At 42.1% G+C, this 19179-nt stretch overlaps 2 pseudogenes; one reads left to right on the plus strand and one right to left on the minus strand.

Moving 5' to 3' along the window:
• Window positions 1-5727: 5727 nt before the first annotated feature.
• LOC128124148 (zinc finger imprinted 3-like) lies at window positions 5728-11826 on the minus strand (annotated as a pseudogene).
• On the plus strand, window positions 11645-16941 carry LOC128124149 (Krueppel-like factor 17; annotated as a pseudogene).
• The last annotated feature ends 2238 nt before the right edge of the window (window positions 16942-19179 follow it).

A 19179-nucleotide genomic window follows, 5' to 3' on the forward strand; every position in this document is an offset into this window, starting at 1 on the left:
CACTGAGAGCAACAATTAATAAATGGACCTCTTGAAACTGAGAAGCTTTTGTAGAGCAAAAGACATGGTCAATAAGACAAAAAGACAGCCTACAGAATGGGAAAAGACTTTTACCAACCCCACATCTCACAGAGGACTGATCTCCAAAGTATATAAAGAAACTAGACATCAAAATACTGAACAGTCCAATTAAAAAATGGGCTATGGAGCTAAACAGAGAATTCTCAAAAGAAGAACCTTAAATGGCTGAAAGATATTTAAGTAAATGCTCAACATCTCTAGTCATCAGAAAATTGCAAATCAAAATGACTCTGAGATACCATCTTACACCTGTCAGAATGGCTATGATCAAAAACACTAATGACAGTCTATGTTGGAGAGGATGTGGAGCAAAGGGAACACTCCTCCACGGTTGGTGGGAGTGCAAACTTGTACAACCACTGTGAAAATCAGTATGGCGGTTTCTCAGAAAATTGGGAATCAGATCTACCTCAAGACCCAGCCATACCCCTCTTGGGCATATACCCAAGGAATGCTCAATCATACCACAAAGATACATGCTCAACTATGTTCATAGCAGCATTATTTGAAATAGTCAGAACCTGGAAACAACCTAGATGCACATCAACTGAAGAATGGATTAAGAAAATGTGGTACATATACACAATGGAGTACTACTCAGCAGAGAAAAACAATGACAGCATGAAATGTGTAGGCAAATAGATGGAACTAGAAAATATCATCCTGAGTGAGGTAACCCAGACCCAGAAGGACAAACATAGTATGTACTCACTCATAAGTGGATTCTAGATATAAAGCAAAGAACAATCAGACTGCAACCCACAGAACCAGGGAGGCTACCTAGCAGGGCGGACCCTAGGATGACTGTGGCTTATAATAAGTTTTGGTTTTACCCAATCACTGGGCAAGATATAGTGAAACATTTCACTATTTGGATAATAATTTGTACTGTATCAAGCTGATAATAGAAAAATAAATAAATAAATAAAATATAAAAGAGACAAAAACAAACAAACAAACCCAGGGCCAGATATTGGGGTGAATACTGAATGATAAGAGAGACAGAACCAGCCACAGCCACCTCACCTCGCCAGTTCCTCAGCTGATCCTGTTTCCTCAAGCTGGAAGCCTCTGTGTCCTCATCTGAATGGATCTCAGCTGAACTCCCTCTCAAAAGCCTCAAAGCTTAACCAGCTCTAGTTCCTGGTCCTCATGACTTAAATACTTTTCCGCTTCCTGCCATCACTTCCTGGGATTAAATGCTCTTTTACCAAGCCTGGCTGTTTCCAGTGTGGCCTTGAACTCAGAGATCCTAGCAGATCTCTGCCTCTGGAACACTAAGATTTAAAGGCGTGTGTGGCACCATTTTCCTGGCCTCAGTATCTAGTGGCTGTTCTGTTCTCTGACTCCAGATAAGTTTATTAGGGTGCTACACTTGTAAGTGGTCCTCTGATGACAACACCCATGTGTGTTAGACACACACACACACACCAAGTAAATGAAATAATAATGAGTCCAAAGTCCATTCAAACACTGAGACTCTAGGCAGTATTTACATTGGTAGCTCCTGGTAAAGTCGCATATTTCTGCCACATGGTGGTGGTGCATGCCTTTAATCCCAGCACTCAGCAGGAGACGTAGAAGCAGGCAGATCTTTGAGTTCAAGATCAGCCTGTCTACATATTGCATTCCAAGATAGCTAGGGCTACTCAGACAAACCCTTTCTCCAAAAAAAAAAAAAAAGAAAAAAAAAAGAAAACCAAACAAGTTACATATTTCTGTCACACAACCCCACCACAGAATAAACATTGCAAATTCCAAAATGAAAAAGGAAGTGATAGTAAGGAATTATCAGAACAAAGAAACACTGAAATCCAGCAGGGCAAATGCAAATCATGTAGACAAAACAACTATACATATAAAATAAAAACTTAAAAACTTAACAAAATTAAATATTATTTCTAAAATAAAACAAAAATAAAAATATATCTGGACCTAGTGGTTCATGCCTGTAATTTCGGCTACTTTGGAGGATGAGGCAGGAAAATCCCAAATTCAAAGACTGGTGGGCAAGAGGCAGAGGCCTGAGTTCACCAGCCTGGCTTATAGTGTAAGTTCCAAGAGAGCCAAGGTTGTCCCCAAAAGAGGGGAGGGGCAAGGAAGCTTCTTTTCCTGTGGTATTGATGACTGCAGACTCAGTTGAAAATAAGAAACATACAAGACTTCTGTGACAACCTCTCCCCTGCCCCACCCACCCTAAAAAGAAAACAGTCTAGACAGTAAGCCACTTAAAAGAACTCTTAAAATTGGGATAGGGATCCTGAAGTGTAACTCTTCACAGTTAATGACTTCTGGTGGGGGTGGGAAGGACTGTTTTCTTGAAGGTACTGGACACTCGGAGTTGGACCATGCTCCAGTGAATACATGGGCAATACAAATTGGGCTTGGTTTCATTTTTTCACTCTTGTTTTCTTTGGGGGAGGTCACCAGGGATGGGGGAAGTGACTATAAACAGACTGCATTATGTGAACTCTAAATAGTCAATAAAAATGCTATGTTGGGGGAAAAAAACAAATTCAAAGCTTTCCTAGTCTGCAGAGCAGCTTCTGGGTTAACCTAGGGAAATAAAGAGTACTGAGAGGAGTTGGGGTGTAGTTCAGAAAGCTGGAGCCAAGAATACCATAGGCTCAATGCCAAATACTAGAGAGAACAAAACACTGCTTTCCACAACCTTTAGGACACAGTAAATTAGTGACATCAATGCTTCCATTAAAAAGAAAAACCTTGGGGCTGGAGAGATGGCTCAGTGGTTGGGATTGATGGCTGCTCTTCCAGAGGACCCAAGTCCATGTCTGAGCAACCACATGGCAGCTCACAATGGTCTATAATTCCTGTTCCAGGGGACCTGACGCCTTCACACAGACAGAACACCAATGTACATAAAATACTAATAAATAATTATTTAAAAAAGGAAAGACAAGAATACCTCAAGCCAGGCATGGTGGTACATGCCTTTAATCCCAGCACTTGGGAGATAGAGGCACAAAGATCTGAGTTTGAGGCCAGCCTGGTCTACAGTGAGAGTTCCAGGACAGCCTGGACTACACAGAAAAACCGTGTCTCAAAATTACTAAAAGCAAAAGAGAAGAGGAGAGAGAGAGAGAGAGAGAGAGAGAGAGAGAGAGAGAGAGAGAGAGAGAGAGAGAGAGAGAGAGAGAGAAATTTCTCAAGCCACGTGTCCTAGAGCATGTCTTTAATGCTAGGACTCAACATGCAGAAACAGGAGAATCTTTGTGAGTTTAAGACTTGAGTTTGGCCGGGCAGTGGTGGTGCACACCTTTAATCCCAGCACTCAGGAGGCAGAGGCAGGCTGATCTTTGTGAGTTCCAGGTCAGCCTGGTCTACAGAGCAAGATCCAGGAAAGGGGCAATGCTACACAGAGAAAACATGTCTCGATGAACAAAACAAAAAACAAAAAACAAAAGACTTGAGTTTGAGGCAAGCCTGATCTACAAAGCAAATTCCAGGACAGCCAGGGCTGTTACACAGAGAAGCCCTGTCAAAAACAAACAAAAAACTTCTCAGGCGCCCAGCAGTGGTAGCGCACGCCTTTAATCCCAGCACTCGGGAGGCAGAGGCAGGCGCATCTCTATGAGTTTGAGGCCAGCCTCTGCCTCCCGAGTGCTGAGATTAAAGGTGTGCGCCACCACCGCCCGGCCTCTCACAATTTTAATTAGCCAGGATTTTAATGAACTTAAAACCAAATAATGTACTTGAAATGGATATTACCTTCAGTTCCCAAGAACTTCTTCAGCAATTAGTTTATTATGGATGCATGTACATGTGTGTGTGTACGTGTATGTGACACATATATGTGTAGTGTTGTTGGGTTGATGTTTGGTATCTGCCCCTCTCTCCCCACCTTAATATTTTGGAGACAAGGTCTCTCATTGAATCTAGAGCTCATTGAATCAGCCAGACTCCTTAACAAGCAAATTCCTGGATCCCCTTGTATCCCCTTCCTCAGCTCAGGAATCACAAGTACACAGGAGTGTACCCAGATTTCTATATGGTGTAGTTACAGATATGGGATTATGACTAAAGGCTTCATATTTGGGTGGTAATCACTTTACCCTCCCCTAGTATACTAAACACCTATTTTAACCATCTGTTAAGTTTGCCTTTCTGATTGCTTTAGCCAGATGTTGTAGTTCATTCCTGTAATCCCAGCTCTCTGGAGGCAGGTTCCAGGCTTACCTGGGTTAGTGAGATCCTAATCTCTACCACCAGTTCTAGACTAGACTAGATGATTTACATTCCAGACTTTGTGACCTTGGCTTGGCCAGGTAGGTCCATTCATGGGAGACCTGGCCGATGAAGTAGTAGTTCCAGTGAACAAATCTTGCAAGATTGGAAAATAAAATTAACAGCAACAAAAAATCTACAGGAAACTCTAATTGGTTGGGGGTCACTATTATACATTGCTTTTCCTCCAAGACAGCAGTTGAGATAAATTATTCTCTCTTGAAAAATGAAGTGAAGGCCAGAGCCTTAAAGTCAGAAAATCATGCCTCCCCATTCCTCAACTTCCCCACGTTTAAAAAAGCCAAGGTTTCCTCTTTATTTGTGTCAGTGGGCCTCTGTGTATTCCTTATGTGTGGATGCATTTAAGGCCAGAAAAGAACATCAGATCCCTTCGAGGTGGGAGGCAGGCGAAACAAGGGCTGGAGATGGTAGAAGAGCTCCTAGCATTGTCTGTTCTTCCAAGGACTTGGGTTCAAATTCCATTATCTACACGGCAGTAACAACCATCTGGAACTCCATCACAGGAGTTCCGATGCCTTATTCTGGCCTCCATGTGCACCAGGCACACATGTGGTACATACATGCATGTAAGCAAAACAGAACACAATATATACATATATAATTTTTCAAAATGAAAGATGAGGCTAGAGAGATGACTTAGCGTTGAGGAACACTTGATGTTCTTCCAGAGGAATGAAGTCAGTTCCCAGCACTCCACTGAGGCAGCTCACAACCACTTGCATCTCCATGGGACCTGAAATCATCATTTGGCTCCACCGGTGTGGGAGGATAGCTCCAACCTATCCAAAGGTTCTTGGGGGGAGGTGAGAGGAACAAGAAAATATTACATAAAAATATAGGTAGAGATGCAGACAAAGACAGAGATACATGATAGCTTCAGGGGGGCCCTGGATCAATATCCAGCTGCCTTGAGATTTATTCTAAGTGGTTTTTTTATACAGTACCGAAAGGAGAGGCAAAAGACCTCCCACTTTCAAGATCAGAGCACAATATACAGCCAAATGTAGACCCTTCAAAACACCTGGTAACCATGCCTGCAGCCAAATTATCCCAATCTGCAACCCTGTTGGGTAAAGCAAGCTCAGATTCTCTGACCTTGAGGAAGGTCTTACTAGGGAGCCTCTGTGGGCCCACACACACCAGGCACTTGTAAACCCATAACATACATACACAAGGACACATGTTTTAAAAAGACAAAACAAATATCTGTGAAGGAATGAACTAATCCTATCTTAAAAGAATAGTCTCGGTGAGTTGAAGTCCTCCATGTTCTCTGTAATAGACTCAAAATTGTAGCCATTTTGAAATCAACTTTTAGCATGACTATTCCATGCAATCCTGTACAAGAAGTTTCCCATATTTTTGAAGTGCTAAAAGTCCCTACCTAGTGTGAAATCTTTCCTGGTGTCCATCAAGATATGGCTGCTCAGCAAAGGCTTTTCCACATTCAGGTTTTCGCCCAATGTGAAGCTTTTTATGTAGGCTCCTTTGCTGCTGAAGGATTTCCACATTCATTACATGCATAGGCTTTTTCTCCACTGTGAATTTTCTGATGAACTCGAAGGTTTGACTTCAGAGAGAAGACTTTCCCATATCTATTACATTCATATGATTTTTCTCCAGTGTGGATTTTTTGTTGTTGTTGTTGTTGTTGAGTAAGGTTTTTTACTCTGGAGAAAAGCCCTGTCACAGAGATGACACCCATAAGCCCTGAACCCAGCATGGATTTTCTCATTATTGATGGCATTTGCTTTGTAGGCAAAAGCCTTTCCCCATAGTCCACATTTGTAGAGTTTCTCCCCTGTGTGTGCTCTCTGCTGTTTCACAAGAGCAGACCTGAAAATAAAAGATTTCATACAGTCCTTACATCTGTAAGGCTTCTGCTCCTTGTGATGGGTTTTCTTTTCTAGACAGGGTTTCTCTGTGTAATTTGTGCCTTTCCTGAATCTCACTCTGTAGACCAAGCTGTCCTCGAACTCAAAGAGTTCTGCCTGCCTCTGCCTCCTGAGTGCTGGGATTAAAGGTGTGCACCACCACCTATGTTGACTAAAGGTTGAGATCTGTTTGAAGGACTTGCCACATACATTGCACTCATAGGCTTTCTCATCCTTGTGCATTTTCTAGTGATTACTGTAAGATGACACCCATGAGAAGGCTTTCTCACAAGCTTGGCATTTATACGGTTTCTCTTTGGTATGAATTTTCTGATGCTGAGTGAGATTGATCTTCTGCCTGTAGGCTTTTCCACACTCATCACATTTACTGACTGTTCTCTCTGAATGAATTTTCTAGTGCTAACTCGGGTTTCACAGCATTTTAAATGCTCTGCCACATTTATTACATTTAAAGGATTTCTCTCTATTATGGATCCTCAGATGCCTATGAGGTGTGGCTTGGAATTGAGTAACATTCCACAGGTGTTATATTCAAGTTGCTTTTCTATAGATTTGCATGAATTAGAGCCAACAGATTATCTGTACTCATGAGAATTGTTTTTTATGCAAGGCTTCCTATCAAGATGATATTTCAAATGCCTTCAAAGTAGATCATATTCTGAGAGTTCTGTCCTTGAAGGAACATCATCATTGCTTGAGAGAAACATCTTTTCATGTGTGCTGACTTTTTGCTTAGTGAATGTTGTCTTGTGTATTGATACAACTCCTCTCTTGAGACTCTCCTCTACACTCATGGACATGTTCACCTGCCTTTCTATATTCTGCTCTTTTTCTGAAATGAATTACAGAGAAATGTTCTATCAGAATTTCCACTCTTGTGATTTGAGATGAAGATGCTAGAAATCACCAAGTGGGGCCATTCTGGTCTCAGGGAATTAGACTTAGTCTAGCCTCCCTGAGGAAGTGTCTGATCAGCCATTTCAACCAAGTTGGTTGGCTACCAGGGATGAACTGCCAGCAGCACTAGTCAGGGGCTGGAGAGATGCCCTCTTCTGGACTCACACAAACATGCTGACACACAGATACACATAATTAAACATAAAAGAAACCAGGACTGGAGAGGTGGCTCAGCAGTTAAGAACACTTGTTACCCTTCCAGAGGACCCCAGTCAGACTCTAAGCACCCACTTCTGGTCACTCATAATTTCTTTTTTTATTTTAATTAATTTTTAAAATTACATTCATGATATTCATTACTTACACTAGTGATATTAATTACATTTGTCATATTCATTTATTACATTTGCAGTCTTCATTCAATAATTGTATTTGTGATATTTATTAATTACATTAATTTTATTGATTTATTACATTCATGATACTGTGTCCTGATATTACTGTCCATTTATAGGGTTTTTCCATCACACTGATTAGAGCTTCTGTACTTAGGAAATCATTGCTTTTTATTCCTTTCTTCTCTGTCTTGAGATAATATCTAATCTTTCTGTCCCTATGAATTTGTACATTCTATATATTTCTTGTAATAGAATTCTATAGTATTTTTCCTTTTTAACATAAAAACATTTTATGTACAACTACAGGAGAAATGATACTCAGATAGTTTGAACATAAACACAGGCTATAATTTAAATTCCAGGGTTACTTTAAACAGTGAAATATTTTCTCTGTAGAAAATAGTAAAAATGATAACATTTCCCAATAAGCCCTTTTAAGCCAAATGAGAGCTGAATTATACATATAAATATTGCTTAGATTCTGGGATACAGAATAAACCTATCTTCATCTGTTCAGAGAGCTATGTTTTATTTAAGTTGTGTATGTGAGATTCCTATTCAACTTCCCTTCCACTGTTTGATTTAGAGTAGACACTCTTCTATAAGCTAATCCATGTTCTAAAAATATTTTAGCCTCCCCTCCTGAATGTACAGCCAGCATTTTCTTTCATCAGCTTGATACAGTACCAATTATTATCCTAGTAGTGAAATGTTTCACCATATCTTGCCCAGTGATTAGGTAAAACCAAAACTTATTATAAGCCACAGTCATCCTAGGGTCTCGCCTGGTAGGTAGCCTCGCTGGATCTGTGGGTTGCAGTCTGATTGTCCTTTGCTTTATAACTAGTATTCACTTATGAGTGAGTACATACCATATTTGTCCTTCTAAGTCTGGATTACCTCACTCAGGATGATATTTTCTAGTTCCATCCATTTGCCTGCAAATTTCATGCTGTCATTGTTTTTCTCTTCTGAGTAGTACTCCATTGTGTGTATATGTACTACATTTTCTTAATCCATTCTTCAGTTAATGTGCATCTAGGTTGTTTCCAAGTTCTGGCTATTACAAATGATGCTGCTGTGAACATAGTTGAGCATGTATCTTTGTGGCATAATTGAACGTTCCTTGGTTATATGGTATGGCTGGGTCTTGAGGTAGATCAATTCCCAATTTTCTGAGAAACCACCATACTGATTTCCACAGTAGTTGTACAAGTTTGCATTCCCACCAACAGTGGAGGAATGTTCCCCTTGCTCTGCAGCCTTTCCAACATAGACTGTCATTAGTGTTTTTGATCACAGCCATTCTGACAGATGTAAGGTGGTATCTCAGAGTCATTTTGATTTGCATTTCTCTCATGACTAGAAATGTTAAGTATTTCCTCAAATGTCTTTCAGCCATTCGAGATTATTCTTTTAAGAATTCTCTGTTTAGATCTATAGCCCATTTTTTAATTGGATTGTTCAGTATTTTGATGTCTAGTTTCTTGAGTTCTTTATATACTTTGGAGATCAGTCCTCTGTCAGATGTGGGGTTGGTGAAGGTCTTTTCCCATTCTGTAGGCTATCCTTTTGTCTTATTGACCATGTCTTTTGTCCTACAAAAGCTTCTCAGTTTCAAGAGGTTCCATTTATTAATTGTTGTTCTCAGTGTCTGTGCTGCTGGTGTTATATTTAGGAAGTGATCTCCAGTGACAATGCATTCAGGACTACTTCCTACTTTCTCTTTTATCAAGTTCAGTGTAACAGGATTTGTGTTGAGGTCTTTGATCCCCTTGGACTTGAGTTTTGTGAATGGTGACAGATATGGATCTCCTTGCAATCTTTTACATGTGACATCCAGTTATGCCAGCAGTATTTGTTGAAGATACTTCCTTTTTTTCCATTGTACCGTTTTGGCATCTTTGTCAAAAATCAGGTGCTCATATGTGTGTGGATTAATGTCAGGATCTTCAATTTGGTCTGTATGTTGGTTTTTATGCCAGTACCGAGCTGTTTTTATTACTATAGCTCTATAGTAGAGTTTGAAGTCAGGGATGGTGATGCCTCCAGAGGTTGCTTTATTGTATAGGATACTTTTAGCTATCCAGGATTTTTTTGTTTTTCCTTATGAAGTTGAGTATTGTTCTTTCCAAGGCTGTGAAGAATTGTATTGGGATTTTGATGGGGATTGCATTGAATCTGTAGATTGCTTTTGATAAGATTGCCATTTTTACTGTGTTAATCCTACCTATCCATGAGCATGGGAGATCTTTCCATTTTCTGATACCTTCTTCAATTTCTTTCTTTAGAGACTTAAAGTTCTTATCATACAGGTTCTTCACTTATTTAGTTAGTGTTATCCCAAGGTATTTTATATTATTTGTGGCTATTGTAAAGAGTGATATTTCTCTGATTTCTTTCTCAACCCTTTTATCATTTGTGTATAGAAGGGTTGTTGATTTTTTTGAGTTGATCTTGTATCCTGCCACTTTACTGAAGAAGTGTTCCCTAGGTATTTTGGGGTCACTTATGTACACTATCATATCATCTGCAAATAGTGAAAGTTTGACTTCTTCCTTTCCAATTTGTATCCCCTTGATCTCCTTTTTGTTGTCTTATTGCTCTAGCCAGAACTTCAAGTACTATATTGAATAAATATGGGGAGAATGAACAGCCTTGTCTTGTTCCTGATTTTAGTGGGATCACTTTAAGTTTTTCTCTGTTTAATTAGATGGTGGCTCTTGGCTTGCTGTAAATTGCCTTTATTATGTTTAGGTATGTTCCTTGTATTCCTGATCTCTCTAAGACCTTTATCATGAAGGGATGTTGGATTTTGTCTAAGGCTTATTCAACATCTAAAGAGATGATCGTAGTTTTTTGTTGTTTTTTTTTCTGTTTTCTTTTTTTTTTTCTGGAGCTGATGACCAAACCCAGGGCCTTGCACTTGCTAGGCAAGTGCTCTACCACTGAGCTAAATCCCCAACCTCGGTTTTTTCTTTCAGTTTGTTTATATAATGTATTACATAGACAGATTTTCATATGCTGAACCATCCTTGCATCCCTGGAATGAAACCTACTTGGTCATGGTGGATAGTGTTTTTGATGTGTTCTTGGATTCGGTTTGCCAATATTTTGTTGAGTATTTTTGCATGAATGTTCATGAAGGAGATTGGTCTGTAATTCTCTTTCTGTTGCATCTTTGTATGGTTTGGGTATCAGGGTAACTGTAGCCATAAAAAGAGGTTGGTAATGTTCCTTCTTTTTCTATTGTGTAGAACAATTTGAAGAGTATTGGAATTAGGTCTTCTTTGAAAATCTGGTAGAATTCTGCACTGACACCATCTGGTCTTGGGCTTTTTTTCATTGGGAGACTTTTAATGACTGTTTCTATTTCCTTAGGGGTTATTGGTCTATTTAAATAGTTGATCTGGTCTTGATTTAACTTTGGTATGTAGTACCTATCCAAAAAATTGTCCATTTCTTTCAGATTTTCCAATTTTGTGGAGTACAGGTTTTTGAAGTATGTCCTGATGCTTCTCTGGTTTTCCTCATTGTCTGTTGTTATGTCCCCCTTTTCATTTCCAATTTTACTAATTTGGATGCTCTCTCTTTGTCTTTTGGTTAATTTGGATAGGGGTTTGTCTATCTTGTTGATTTTTAAAGAACCAACTCTTTGTTTCATTGATTCTTTGTACTGCTCTCTGTGTTCCTATTTCATTGATTTCAGCCCTCAATTTGATTATTTCCTGGTGTCTATTCCTCCTGAGTGAGTTTGTTTCTTTTTGTTCTAGAGATTTCAAGTGTGCTCTTAAGTCACTGGTATGAGATTTCTCCTACTTCTTTATGTGTGCATTTAATGCTATGAATTTTCCTCTTAGTCATAATTTCTTACAACCCCAGATCCCAGGGATCTAATGCCCTCTTAGGACTTTAATGACCACATGAATACACATGACCTATACTCACACATGTACACACTAAATTTAGAAAAATTATCCTTAAACAAAAACAACAACAAATGGGTTGTGTGGTGATGGCTCAGTGGGTAAAATCCTGGCTGTGAGAGTGTTAGAACTAAGTTGAATCTGCAGGACTCAGGCAGGGACACATCTGTAATGTCAGCAAAGCAGAGACTGGAGAAATCCCAAAGGCTCGTGGACCAGCTAGTCAGTTGTATTCAGGAGTGAATGAGAGACTTGGTCTCCAATACAGTCAAAGGGGCTAGTGGTGGTGTTGAGACAGTGGCTTATGATGGCACCAGCCAGGTCAGCCTCCCCTTTGGTCTGAAGTGAGGTCTGGGCTGACATGGAGCAGGAAAATAGGTGGCCAGCTATGCATCAGTCTCCCATGGATAATGAGCAGTCAACAACAACATATATCTGTGACTCCTGGAAACAGTGGAGTTCATCAGCCACAGGCCACTCAACATTTATCAAGGATGTCAAGGCCTTTTATCTTATCTTCTGAGGAATCCAGGCAGAATGAGGGTGAAGAGGAGTCACAGTTCATTAGGTCACTACCTGAGCATAGTGGGAGGTACTCCTCCCTGCCAGGGATGGCATAGAAGATGCCTGACATGCTGCCAGCAGAAACTGGAGATGAAGGACCCAAGATTGTGGACCACCAACCCTCTACACATCCCCCTCCGGATCATCTGCTTTGCATGCCTCTAGAGGACCAAGTCAGAAGTGCCTACATGTCCCAAGGTCATGCTTTATGGCATGCACATGTCACAGTCTCCTCCATATAACGACTTCTTGTGATGCTAATCTTTTTCTTCTATCTGATCTTCATGTTCTGTGTTCCTGGATCAATGGTGATTTCTGTGATACAGGAAAGGAGTGAAGTAAATTTCACAGGAAATTATACAGAGATGATCACCCAGGCTGGGGTCATGGCAGTTATGCAGGTCATGGGAAGGAACCTGCAGCCTGGGGAAGCTTTTCAGGCTTGGATAAACTGTACTGAGTATGTGGTCAACTATAGAGCATGGTATGATGTGTATCAACACACTGGATTCAATTTGGCCATGATGAATAATTCAGTTTCTGAGGATATTCCAAGGATATTGTGTAAAACTTGAGACCCAAAGGGGTATTGGCTGAAGACTGTGGATGGAGTGACATATAGATGGGATGACAAACGAGAAGTGTGGGAACCTAAAATAGGAGGAAAATAGTGGCCTCCACCAAGAAAGGGAGATGGCAACTTTAATCCTGATATTTTGATTCCTCCAGAAGGAGTGTGGAGACAATGTGGCAATAGTTGCAGTGATTGCTGCAAGTTTTATTGGGTTCCTAGACTGATCTAGATCACCAAGAAAGGTGAGCTTCCTTTCATGAAAGCTCTGAAAATTGGATCAGGTCTCCCTTAGAAGTGTTGGAATAAGAAGGACAAAAGTTGCTGACTTGCAAGGGCAGATCTCTTGTCTGAAGTCATTGTGGCCCACCAGTCACAGGGTTTTCAGAGGGCTGAGAAGGAACTTAGGCAGCTGAGGAGGTCTTGAGGTCAGAGCAGGCTGTGTGGGAAGGAAATGACTGTCTGGAACATTAACTACTGTTCTTATTTTTCCCTTTTTTTGTGAAACTGCATGTTGCTAGCCTCTGGGTCAAATGCTCAGAAGATTGTATAACCATTAAAGAGTACAAATAGATCGTTCTTGCTCTGGCATTAAGTCTGGGATAGTTTTGTGTTTAATCAAAGATGATGAAGAGTATATTGGTGATTTTGTAAGAATACCCTTTGGAATTATGAGAACACTTTGTATTAGGTGATTTCCCCTTTCCTTTCTGTTTCCCCTTGCTCGTTATAATAAAAGACAGGTTACCAAGGAAAAGCAGAAGCTGTAGCAGAAGCTACTTATCAACTGCAGAAGCCCGAAGTGACCTGTCAGCTTGCACGAACACTGTCTCTGAGTCGTTACTGCGCCTTCCAGGTATCCCATCTTTCGGACACCCGAAACTGCTGAAGCTGGTCCCCAGCACCTCCCAACTGACTCCTCCACCTTCCCAAATGTATCATCAGACACCATCTAACCACCAACCAGGGAGAATGATTGACTCGGGATCCCACATGATGGGAGTCCAGGTACTCTCGGAGTGACCATAGCCTTTAGAGAGAATCCAGTGCCTCACAGTAGCCTGCCAGGCTCAGCTTCTAGTAGAGTCCCAGTAATGGCCCACAGTAGTGCCGCAACAATGCCTTATTCTGTCTCCTCAGTAATACCTGCTACCATGGGCTCTTTAAATTGCGGAATATTATTGGTCCCAGGCATGCCTTCCACTGTGATCCATGCCATGTCCCCCTCTATGGATCAGATGTTGCACTTAAATCCCTACCACCCTAGGATACCCCCACCTGGGCTCTAGCCATTGCCAGCTTTAGAATCCCAGGACTCATTTGAGACCCAGTCAAAATGCCTGGAAGAACCTTTCATTCATGAAAAGCCCACACCTGCTCCAGAGGGGACAGAGAACCCCAGTGTTCCAGGAGAGGCACCCAGGAAGCCTCCCCCAGTTTCAAGGCCTTACCTCTGTTCATACAACAACTGTGGAAAAGCTTATACCAAGCACTCTCACCTCATGAGTCGCCAAGGCAAACACACAGGAGAGAAGCCCTACATATTTGACTGGGAGGGCTATACATGGTCTTTCTTCCGCTCTGATGAGCTTGGACTCCATGGATGGATCCACACCAGATATCGACCACATAAATGCAAGGATTGTGGCCAGCAGTTCATGAGATCCTACCATCTCAAGCAACACCAAAAAACTCTTCACACTCATCAGCGCGTGCCAGATTTCCCGACATCTAAGACCAACAGTGGACCGACAGATGGACAGATAGGTGGTCCTCTTGCTCCTGGTCAGAGGCTTTAGCTCCCTTTCCTGGATTCTGAAACCCAAAACCCTGTTGTCCAAGACTGGGTCATCTCTTGGATAGGTAAAAGTTCAGATGGAGACAGGAAGTGATGGGGAAGCCCACATGAAGCTTTTGACACCATCGTGGATTCTTCAAACTTTGGTGCCCTCGCCTCTCAGGGATTACTGACTTCCGCCATTTAGCCAGATGTAAGATGGAACCACAGACTTGATTAATTTGAAAGTTCTTTTCTCTTGTCAATCCCTAGCAGGAAATACTCTCATGCCTGCACTATGCAACCCATGTTCTCTCCCAGGGTATTCCACAGTTTCCAGGGCCAGACCATGGGAAAGATACCTTAGTGCTAGAAGGTACTAGACACATCATGCTCTACATCAGACTCTCTCTGGCCTTCACCACTCATGCACCCAGAATCTCTCTTCCAAAGTCTTCTACAGAATGCCTCACTGCAGGACATGGCATCTGGCATTCCATGGGGCCACCAAAATCAAATCTTGTGAAGAGATTAGTATTCATGGGGAGAACTTAAGTGGAGGGAGGTAGGGGAGAGTCAGGTAGCAATTCTCTTCTTGATGCCCGGGAATTGTTGCAAGGCATTTTTGCCCCCTGATAGCACAGACTGTGGAAGACCTCTCAAGCAGCCCACAGACACACCCTTCATTGTTGGTCATGAAGCATTGCCCATCATAGAAATGTGCTGCCTTGGGTGACTTCATTTCTTCCAATTCCCTTGATGTTCTCCCTCCTATACCTTGGCTTTGAATGTCACCAATAAAAGCAGTGTCTAGCCTGTTTCTCAGATGTCTTGGGGAATGGGCGGGTTGAAGACAAATTTCACCATACCTTCTTCCTTACCTGGCCCAGGAACCAGGTTGTAGATTTTCATTTATGTATTTTTTAAAGTATTATATTTATTATGGGCAATGTGTGGAGGTCAGTGACAACCGGGGGAGTCACCGATATGCTTCCAGCATGTGGGTTCCTGGGATTGAACTCAGGGTGTCAGGATTGGCAGCAAGCACCTTTCTCTCATGAACCATCATGATGGCCTTTGTTTGGTTTTGCTTTTGAGAAAAAGCCTTCACCACTCAGACACCCAGAGTTTCTCTTCCCAAGTCTTCTAGGGGATGCCACACTGTAGGACACTGCTGTCGAATTCAATGAGGCCACTAAAATCAACCCTTGTGAGGAGATTAGTATTCATGGGGAGAACTTCAGTGGAGGGGTTGAAGGGGAGAGGCAGGTAGCAATTCTCCTCTTCTCTATCCCCATGAGTTGTTGCAAGGCATTTTTGCCCCCTAATACCACAGTCTGTGGGAGCACACAGACACACCCTTGAGTGCTGTTCTTGAAGCATTGCCCATCATGGAAATGTGTGGCCTTGGGGCACTTCATTCCTTCCATTTCCTTTGATGTTCTCCCTCCTATACCTGGCTTTGAATGTCCCCAGTAAAGGCAGTGTCTAGCCTGTTTCTCAGATGGCTTGGGGAATGGGAGGACTAAAGACAAATCTCAACATAACTTCTTTTTTACCTGGCCCAGGTACCAGGTTGCAAATTTTCATTTATGTATTTTTTTAAACTAAGTATTATATTTATTATGGGCAATGTGTGGTGGTCATGGACAACCATATGAGTCACTGATATTCTTCCAGCATGTGGGTCCCTGAGATTGAACTCAGGTTGTCAGGATTGGCAGCAAGCACCTTTCTCTCATGAACCATCATGATGGCCTTTGTTTGGTTTTGCTTTTGAGAAAAAGCCTTCACCACTCAGACACCCAAGTCTTCTAGGGGATGCCACACTTAGTACAAGGCATCTGGCATTCCATGGGTCCACCAAAATCAAACCTTGTGAGGAAATTAATATTCATGGGGAGAAGTTCAGTGGAGGGGAGGAAGGGGAGAGGCAGGTAGCAATTCTCCTCTCCTCTATCCCCATGAACTGTTGCAAGGCATTTTTGCTCCCTGTTAGCACAGTCTGTGGGAGACCTCCCATGCATCCCAGAGACACACCCTTCAGTGTTGGTCAGGAACCAGTTACCATCATGAAAATGTGTGGCCTTAGTTCACTTCATTCCTTCCATTCCCCTTGACATTCTCCCTCCTATACCTTTTCTTTGAATGTCCCCAATAAATGCAGTGTGTAGGCTGTTTATCAGATGGTTTGGGTAATGGTAGGGCTGAGGACAAATCTCACATTCTTCCTTTCCTGGCACAGGTACCAGGTTGCAGATTTTCATTTATGTATTTTTTAAAAAAATATATAATATTTATTACGTGCATATGTGTGGAAGTCAGGGACAACCGGGGGAGTCACTGATATTCTTCCAGCATGTGGGTCCCTGGAATTGAACTCACGTTCTCAGGCTTGGCAGCAAGCACCTTTCTCTTATGAATTGTCTTGATGGCCTTTGTTTGGTTTTGCTTTTGAGAAAAAGCCTTCACCACTCAGACACCCAGAGTTTCTCTTCCCAAGTCTTCTAGGGGATGCCCCACTGTAGGACATAGCATGTCGCATTCCATGGGTCCACCAAAATCAAACCTTGTGAGGAGATTAATATTCATTGGGAGAACTTCAGTGGAGGGGAGGAAGGGGAGAGGCAGGTAGCAATTCTCCTCTCCTCTATCCCCATGAATTGTTGCAAGGCATTTTTGCCCCCTGATAGCACAGTCTGTGGGAGACCGCCCATGCTGCCAGAGACACACCCTTCAGTGTTGGTCAGGAAGCATTGCCCATCATGGAAATGTGTGGTCTTAGCTCACTTCACTCCTTCCATTCCCCTGGATGTTCTCCCTCCTGTTCCTTGGCTTTGAATGTCCCCAATAAAGGCAGTGTCTAGGCTGTTTATCAGATGGTTTGGGGAATGGTAGGGCTGAGGACAAATCTCACCATAACTTCTTCCTTTCCAGGCCCAGGTACCAGGTTGCAGATTTTCATTTATGTACTTTTTTAAAAGCATTATATTTATTATGTGCACATGTGTGGAGGTCAGTGACAACCAGGGGAGTCACCGATATTCTTCCAGCATGTGAGTCTGAGGTATTGAACTCAGGTTGACAGGCTTGGCAGCAAGCACCTTTCTCTCATGAATTATCTTGATGGCCTTTGTTTGGTTTTGCTTTTGAACAAGGGGTTCACCATGTAGTACAGGCTGACTAGGGCCATCTTCTGGTGTTACATGTGTGAGTACCCACCTGACTTCGGGTTGCCTCCCTTCTTTTGCCCTCTAGTTTTAAGGGACTGTAACTCTTCTGGTAACTCATCCTGGCTGTCTAGAACTTCTGGATTCCTTTGGCCATTTTACCGAGCATTAAGCTAATAGAAAGGAGCTTATCCAAGCCACAAATAAATGTCTGCCTCCAAAGTGGGTGTCTTCCCTAATATCTGGCACCTCCCATAGGTGTTCCATAACCCTGGGTCCAGTCCTGTGCAAAGTGTTGGCTAAAGAAGGGTGACTCCATCTTACACTTAGGGCACCATGTTGGGCCTACCTAGGTGCTCAGGAGTCAGCTCACAAGCCTCCACAACACAGGACATGAGGGTTGTGACTTTATGCAAGTTTCTGTGCTCAGGGTTCAAACCCTGCCACTCCTCTGGGGTGAAGTTCACAGTGATGTCCTCAAAGGTCACTCTCCCGTGTAACAGCAAATCCCCATCTGTAGGAATCCATCACTGAAGGCAGGTGTGGTGCCTAATGCCTATAAACTCAGTGTTCAGAAGGCTGAGGAGGGAGGATTGTTGTGAGTTAGAAGCCAAATAGGGCTAGATATGAAGTTCCAGTGCAGTGTGAGACCCTGTCTCAAAATAATAACAAGGCTGGGCTTGTGGTGCAAACCTTTAATCCCAGCACTCGGGAGGCAGAAGCAGGTGGATCTCTGTGAGGTTGAGGCCAGCCTAGTAGTCTACATTGTGAGTTTCAGGTCAGCCAGTACTACACAGGGAGACCCTGTCTCAAAAAACGAAAACTGAAACCAAAAAAACAAAAACTAGACAAAACCGATAACAAAAAGATTCCAATGAATTCTAAAGACTAGAAATATAAAAATGTGTTCCATGGCCTTGTGTGCAGAGATCACTGAATACTACTCTCTTGCAGAAAACAAATTGAACCTTTAAATATTATGCAATCTAATCAAAACCCTGAGGCTAATTCATGCAACCATCTTACTGAGTCATAATAAAAGAAAAGACTCCAGGAATTTTATGTTTCAGTGATACACATGAAGATGAACTCTAGTCAAGGTGGGTGGTTTCAGTGGACAAAAGGTGTCCACCTTGTCTGGATATGCTGGTGTATTTATCCACACCCACGCCAGTAGGTTTCCTGTCTTTTTAACATGTTCATATATATTAGGGACTTATTACTGACAGAAATATGAACATTAAAGTATAAGGAAATATAATGCAGGGTAATGGTGGTGCATGCCTTTAATCCTAGCACTTGGGAGACAGAGGAAGGCAGACCTCTTAGTTCAAGGCCAACCTGGTCTACAGAGCCAGTTCCAGGACAGCCATGGCTACACAGAGAAACCCTGTCTCAAGAAACCAAACAAACAAACAACAAAGAAAATCTCTCTTCCTTCCAGGATAGTTGTAAAATCTTAGGTCTGAGCCAAATCATCTCCTGCCACTCTTTCCACAGAAGTTTTGGAGGTGGCCTCATTCTCAGCCTGTGGAGGGGAGGGTATTTGACGTTGGATATAACTGTCACACCTTCTCTCCATACAAGGGTTTGATCAATTGCAATCCCCAAACTCAAGGCAGACATGTGCTGGT

The sequence above is a fragment of the Peromyscus californicus genome, unplaced genomic scaffold (assembly GCF_007827085.1).
Source record: "Peromyscus californicus insignis strain IS unplaced genomic scaffold, ASM782708v3 Scaffold_4__1_contigs__length_199733344, whole genome shotgun sequence".
NCBI classification, from domain to species: domain Eukaryota; kingdom Metazoa; phylum Chordata; class Mammalia; order Rodentia; family Cricetidae; genus Peromyscus; species Peromyscus californicus.